At 39.8% G+C, this 7,500-nt stretch overlaps 1 protein-coding gene across 1 annotated transcript in view; it reads left to right on the top strand.

The window, feature by feature from the left end:
• LOC140363345 (CD9 antigen-like) overlaps nucleotides 1–7,500 on the top strand; it is a 17,266-nt gene that overhangs the window by 1,970 nt on the left and 7,796 nt on the right. The window lies entirely within an intron of this gene.

The raw sequence follows: 7,500 nt of genomic DNA, 5'->3' as shown, positions 1-7,500 counted from the left end.
TGTTGTACTCGAGTTCCCCCTTCACCTCTGCAAATAAACACAAGCAGATCAGTTGCATCTGCAGAGAAATGGGTTTGCAGCAGTGGGCGTGTGAGATAGTTCCGTGTGTGTTTAGTCGGATGGAAAAATAGGACAGTTGGCATCACGTTGACCCAAATACAACAGATCAGGCCGGCTGGATTTGAAAGCGTTAGTGCAAAACGCTGCGTGATTTACCAGTTTTTCGTGTTTTTTTTCCGCCGAAAACCTGAAGCAAGTATATTGTCATTTAAAAGAATAGTCCCAATTGTATGTGATAATCAGAGCCTCCCACTGAGCGTGTCCCATGGGTGTACCCCCCTCCCTCACCCCCTCCTCCCCTGTCCGGCCTGTGGATGATCAGAAAGTGCATATGCTCAAGCTCAAAGGCAGTGGGGGAGGGGCAAAGTCCTCTGATTGTTCTCAAATCTCACCATGAATAAAGCTGGGACTTAGTTGCGCTTTCACATAAGACTTCAGCAGATCGACATGTTTCTTTAGATACATTTCAATTCCTCAACACTTTAGACACAGCAAATGCTACAGTTTCTTTCGCTTTCTTGTAACTGTGGGTCATACTTGTTACTTTGTATGCATTGAAATATAGTGTGGTCTTTTTGAAAATCTCAAATTTTGTTGGCAACATTTACTTTATTTAGTTATTGCGTAGAAAATACATAGACCACAATTTATAATAATAATAATTTAAATTTATTACATATTTGTCCAATTATATACACATTTTAATCATGTATTACCATATTTTCCGGACTATAAATCGCACCTTTTTTCATAGTTTTGGCCCTGGTGCGACTTATCCTTATATTTATACTTATATACTTATACTTATACTCTGGAGTGACTTATATGTGATATTATTTGTTATTTTCACACTTGCAACCACATTTCATACTCCAGTGCAACTTGTATATGTTTTTTTCTTCTCTATTATGCATTTTTTTGGCAGGTGCGACTTATAGTCAGGAAAATACGGTAAATCAGAATCAGAAATCAAAATTCACAAACATAGGAACTTGTCTTGGTGATTCGGTGGAACATAAAACAATGAACAATGAATAAGTCAAAAGAGAAACAATTTAAATCTGCTCTGGAACCTTAAAGCGCATCATTTGTTTTTTTTTCCAACTTCTGTCATCTTTAGAGTTTAAAAATATCTCAAACCTGGCACTGTGTAATCGTCCTCAGAGCGCCACCTTCACCCACGTCGCATCACGCTCACAATGGGATATTCTCCACCCATGTAATTATGCCGCTCCTATTTACACTTTCTCTCTGCCCATCACTTTTAATACGCCTTCGCATCTGTTTTGTCCAAACACGCTGCAGACAGACTGTTAGAACCGCTGTAATTACAACTTGATTAAAAAAGCCACCTTAGCCATAGTTTGGAGTGTGAGAATATATTTACAGAGGACACAAGTGGTGAAGTGTGTCTCGCTCCGACCACAGCCCCTTCTCATGGAAACTCCCCTCACAAAAGAACTATTTAACAGCTCTGTTAAAAAGGGAGGCCGCGCTAGCAGAAAGGACCTGATTAAAGTTCAGACCAAGAGATGGAAAAAGTATGTGGAAAAAGATGGAAAAGTATGAACTGGAGTCAAACTTGTTTCCCAATTGTTTTTAATATTCCCAATCATTCATTCATTCATTCATTTATTTTCGACTGGAGACTATCCCAGTGACTTTGGGCCTTAGGCGGGGTTCACCCTGGCTCGTCGCAGGATTGTTCCCATTATTCCCAATGAATGAAGTTCAATATCAACCCAACCACTCTTGCCTCTCCACTCCCAAGGATAACGCTATGAGTGGCTTATAACAGCAGGGGATGCATTGCTGGGACATTTGTCTAAGGACAGGGAACTTTGGGACATTTGTCTAAGGACAGGGGATGCTGGGACATTTGTGTAGTAAGGACAGGGGATGCTGGGACACTTGTCTAAAGACAGGGGACTTTGGAACTTTTGTCTAAAGACAGGGGATGCCGGGCCATTTGTCTAAGGACAGGGGATGCTGGGACATTTGTGTAGTAAGGACAGGGGATGCTGGGACACTTGTCTAAAGACAGGGGACTTTGGAACTTTTGTCTAAAGACAGGGGATGCCGGGCCATTTGTCTAAGGACAGGGGATGCTGGGACATTTGTGTAGTAATGACAGGGGATGCTGGGACATTTGTCTAAGGACAGGGGACTTTGAGACATTTGTCTAAGGACAGGGGACTTTGGGACTTTGGTCTAAGGACTGGGGATGCTGGGACTTTGAGACATTTGTCTAAGGACAGGGGATGCTGGGACATTTGTGTAAGGACTGGGGATGCTGGGACATTTGTCAAAAGACAGGGGACTTAGAGACATTTGTCTAAAGACAGGGGATGCTGGGACATTTGTCTAAAGACAGGGGACTTTGAGACATTTGTCTAAGGACTGGGGATGCTGGGACATTTGTGTAAGGACAGGGGATGCTGGGACATTTGTGTAAGGACAGGGGATGCTGGGACATTTGTGTAAGGACAGGGGATGCTGGGACATTTGTGTAAGGACAGGGGATGCTGGGACATTTGTGTAAGGACAGGGGATGCTGGGACATTTGCTAAATTCCTATGAACATTGTTTAATCTGTTTTCATTGTCCTTCGAGACGACTGCTGTTCTGATTTCGGGCGTTACAAAAATAAATTGAATTGAATTGAAAAGTGATTATTTGTGTCACAATATAATGGTAAGAATTAAAAAAATATTGTGGACCTGACAATTTATGAAGCAAGAGTTAGTATTTTTAATTTAATCTATGTTGAAAAATACATATAAATGTAAAGTACTTTTTTATCCCTTAAGAAAAATAGAATCTGGCAGACAAAGATAATGAAATAAAATTAAATAAATAATTTGGCCACAGTCTGTAACTGAGAATAACACAATAACACAACTGTTTTCCCTATACTTGGATATAATAGATATTTAAGTCAAAGAGGCTTTAATTGACCAAAAAAAACATTGAAATACTCTTGAATTCGACCTTCTTTCCAAAGCTGAACTCATTTGAAGTCATCTACCTGTTTGTATTTACTGGGAAACAATAACCTAAATGTGCACAGAGAGAAGAAAAAAGCAGGAAAAGCAGTTAATTATAGATAAATATAGATAATAAATATTTTTTTTTAGGTGTGTGCTGACCCCAAAGTAACTCTCCTTCCAAACTCAACACCACTGAGCACATCTGAATCTCTCTTATATTTCCCCTCAGATTCTCTTTCCATTGTCATGTGCCATTGTGGCCCCGGAGCCGCTGGTGTTTGGACCCTTTGTTGCCGTGGGCGCGGTTGTGAGGTGGCTGCATGAGCGTGAGGGGGGCACACATGCAGATAAGTGCACTGAAGGGGAGCGCTTTGTGTCTGCTCCCGGGACAAGGCTAATGATGCGGGGCTGTGGGGCATGTAATGACTGAGGGGGTTAAAAGGACCCCACGGGATACACAATGTACTGCAGACTACTACTATTTGGCCCCGTGTACAGTTGGATATCTAAACTTTCGTAGCTTTCAGTGCTGGACATCTGCTCCGTCCGGGCCTTTAGATATCAACATAATACTAATTGGGTTTGGCTGAGCTCGAAGCTTTTAGTAAATGGAGAAAGCGCCCACCTGGTGCAGCACATGGCCCTCCACCTCTGGCTCCGTAAAGAGGGGCCCCTGGCTTACTGTACATTAAAGAGAGGGTTTTAAGCAGAACATTTGCATTACAATTTGAAGTGAACAATTACAGTCCAATCAGCAGAAGTTGTATTATGTTCTGTTATAAGTTTAGTTGATATTTGTGATTATTTAGGTGGCAATATAAAGACAGAAATGATAATTGGGACATTTTTAGGATCTGTTTTTATTTTATTTTGTATTCAATTTATAGAAAAGTGACCATTTTCATCTAAATAATCAAAATTGTGTATTTTTTTAGTTCAATTTTAAGAAATTTGACTATTTTCGAAGCCAAATTAATGCCTTTCTACTCAGCCCGTCCTCAAAAAAGTACCGGTAAACATAAATGTAAAGTGCATTTTTATTTAGCCGTTTATGTCTAATTATAAATACAGTTTGATTTCCTAAAGCAGGTCAAACGTTGAGGATATTGTTGTGTTGGTCGTGATGTTAATTATCGTGACGAATCGTTAAATCGCAATGTTTTTTCTTGCAATAATCTAAAATTCAAAATGGTGACATCCTTGTTCCTCACCTGCTTTAATGTTGCAAAAGGATAAGGTTTTATTTAGAGTCGAAGGTTGAAGAAGTCAACAACACAAACAGAACAACAATAAAGAGAACAATGAAAGCTAAAATGACTGAATTAAAAAACAGCTATGGCAGCAGTAAGGAGAGTGCACTGATGTGTTCATATTGAGGTGTTTTAATGTCATTTAAAATACTTCACTGTTTTGTATTATAGTTTTTAATGCAGAAAAGCCCAACCAGGGACGGGAGTTGAACATTAGCACTTGTATAAACTCTGTGTGTGTTGCATCAGCTAAAAGCCATGTTGTGTTACTATGTGTGACTGTGTCAAAGAAATAACTTTGTGTATCGTTTGTTCTACATTTGTGGCACTTTATATCAGGAGCAACTTGAACTCTGTGCTTAGAGGCTGGAGTCTAAAGAGATCTGTGTGTAGATGTGTGGTTGTGTGGTTGTTTAGTTGTGTGTTTGTGTGGTTGTGTAGTTGTGTGATTGTTTAGTTGTTTAGTTGTGTGGTTACTTTGTTGTGTAGTTGTGTGGTTGTTTAGTTGTATGTTTGTGTGGTTGTTTAGTTGTGTAATTGGGCAGTTGTTTAGTTGTGTGGTTGTGTAGTTGTGTGGTTGTTTAGTTGTATGTTTGTGTGGTTGTTTAGTTGTGTAATTGGGCAGTTGTTTAGTTGTGTGGTTGTGTAGTTGTGTGGTTGTTTAGTTGTGTGGTTACTTTGTTGTGTAGTTGTGTGGTTGTTTCGTTGTATGGTTGTGTGGTTATTAAGTTGTGTGATTGGGCAGTTGTATAGTTGTGCGGCTGTGTAGTTGTGTGGTTGTTTAGTTGTGTGGTTGTGTAGTTGTGTGATTGTTTAGTTGTTTAGTTGTGTGGTTACTTTGTTGTGTAGTTGTGTGGTGGTTTAGTTGTATGTGTGTGTGGTTGTTTAGTTGTGTAATTGGGCAGTTGTTTAGTTGTGTAGTTGTGTGGTTGTTTAGTTGTGTGGTTACTTTGTTGTGTAGTTGTGCAGTTGTGTAGTTGTGTGTTTGTGTGGTTGTTTAGTTGTGTGGTTATTAAGTTGTGTGATTGGGCAGTTGTTTAGTTGTGTGGTTGTGTAGTTGTGTGGTTATTTTGTTGTGTGGTAGTGTAGTTGTGTGGTTGAGTGGTTACTTTGTTGTGTGGCTGTGTGGTTATTTAGTTGTGTGTTTGTGTGGTTATTTAGTTGTGCGGTTGTGTGGTTACTTTGTTGTGTGGTTGTGTTGCTGTGTGGTTGTAGAGTTGTGCTTGGGCAGTTGTTTAGTTGTGTGGTTATTTTGTTGTGTAGTTGTGTAGTTGTGTGTTTGTGTGGTTGTTTAGTTGTGTGGTTATTAAGTTGTGTGATTGGGCAGTTGTTTAGTTGTGTGGTTGTGTAGTTGTGTGGTTATTTTGTTGTGTGGTAGTGTAGTTGTGTGGTTGAGTGGTTACTTTGTTGTGTGGCTGTGTGGTTATTTTGTTGTGTGTTTGTGTGGTTATTTAGTTGTGTGGTTGTGTGGTTACTTTGTTGTGTGGTTGTGTTGCTGTGTGGTTGTAGAGTTGTGCTTGGGCAGTTGTTTAGTTGTGTGGTTATTTTGTTGTGTGGCTGTGTGGTCATTTAGTTGTGTAGTTGTGTAGTTGTGTGGTTACTTTGTTGTGTAGTTGTGTGTTTGTGTGGTTGTTTAGTTGTGTGGTTATTAAGTTGTGTGATTGGGCAGTTGTTTAGTTGTGTGGTTGTGTAGTTGTGTGGTTATTTTGTTGTGTGGTAGTGTAGTTGTGTGGTTGAGTGGTTACTTTGTTGTGTGGCTGTGTGGTTATTTTGTTGTGTGTTTGTGTGGTTATTTAGTTGTGTGGTTGTGTGGTTACTTTGTTGTGTGGTTGTGTTGCTGTGTGGTTGTAGAGTTGTGCTTGGGCAGTTGTTTAGTTGTGTGGTTATTTTGTTGTGTGGCTGTGTGGTCATTTAGTTGTGTAGTTGTGTAGTTGTGTGGTTACTTTGTTGTGTAGTTGTGTAGTTGTGTGTTTGTGTGGTTGTTTAGTTGTGTGGTTATTAAGTTGTGTGATTGGGCAGTTGTTTAGTTGTGTGGTTGTGTAGTTGTGTGGTTATTTTGTTGTGTGGTAGTGTAGTTGTGTGGTTGAGTGGTTACTTTGTTGTGTGGCTGTGTGGTTATTTTGTTGTGTGTTTGTGTGGTTATTTAGTTGTGTGGTTGTGTGGTTACTTTGTTGTGTGGTTGTGTTGCTGTGTGGTTGTAGAGTTGTGCTTGGGCAGTTGTTTAGTTGTGTGGTTATTTTGTTGTGTGGCTGTGTGGTCATTTAGTTGTGTAGTTGTGTAGTTGTGTGGTTACTTTGTTGTGTAGTTGTGTAGTTGTGTGTTTGTGTGGTTGTTTAGTTGTGTGGTTATTAAGTTGTGTGTTTGGGCAGTTGTTTAGTTGTGTGGTTGTGTAGTTGTGTGGTTATTTTGTTGTGTGGTAGTGTAGTTGTGTGGTTGAGTGGTTACTTTGTTGTGTGGCTGTGTGGTTATTTTGTTGTGTGTTTGTGTGGTTATTTAGTTGTGTGGTTGTGTGGTTACTTTGTTGTGTGGTTGTGTTGCTGTGTGGTTGTAGAGTTGTGCTTGGGCAGTTGTTTAGTTGTGTGGTTATTTTGTTGTGTGGCTGTGTGGTCATTTAGTTGTGTAGTTGTGTAGTTGTGTGGTTACTTTGTTGTGTAGTTGTGTAGTTGTGTGTTTGTGTGGTTGTTTAGTTGTGTGGTTATTAAGTTGTGTGATTGGGCAGTTGTTTAGTTGTGTGGTTGTGTAGTTGTGTGGTTATTTTGTTGTGTGGTAGTGTAGTTGTGTGGTTGAGTGGTTACTTTGTTGTGTGGCTGTGTGGTTATTTTGTTGTGTGTTTGTGTGGTTATTTAGTTGTGTGGTTGTGTGCTTACTTTGTTGTGTGGTTGTGTTGCTGTGTGGTTGTAGAGTTGTGCTTGGGCAGTTGTTTAGTTGTGTGGTTATTTTGTTGTGTGGCTGTGTGGTCATTTAGTCGTGTAGTTGTGTAGTTGTGTGGTTACGTTGTTGTGTGGCTGTGTAGTTGTGTGGTTATTTAGTTGTGTGGTTGTGTGGTCTGTCACCTGCTCGTCTCCATGGAGATGTTATTGCCTGGAATGTTCCACAGCATTGACATTAAACTTATCTACTGTATATTTTAAATGTTTTCAATCCATTTGTTTGTATAGCACATTTTATAAAGTAAATAGCTGCACATCATAACGAACATT

The sequence above is a fragment of the Eucyclogobius newberryi genome, unplaced genomic scaffold (genome assembly GCF_026437365.1).
Source record: "Eucyclogobius newberryi isolate DKJ021-1_F unplaced genomic scaffold, fEucNew1.0.hap1 SCAF_17, whole genome shotgun sequence".
NCBI lineage: Eukaryota > Metazoa > Chordata > Actinopteri > Gobiiformes > Gobiidae > Eucyclogobius > Eucyclogobius newberryi.
Note: the sequence above shows the minus strand (reverse complement) of the source record. Positions and strands in the feature narration are given on the sequence as shown.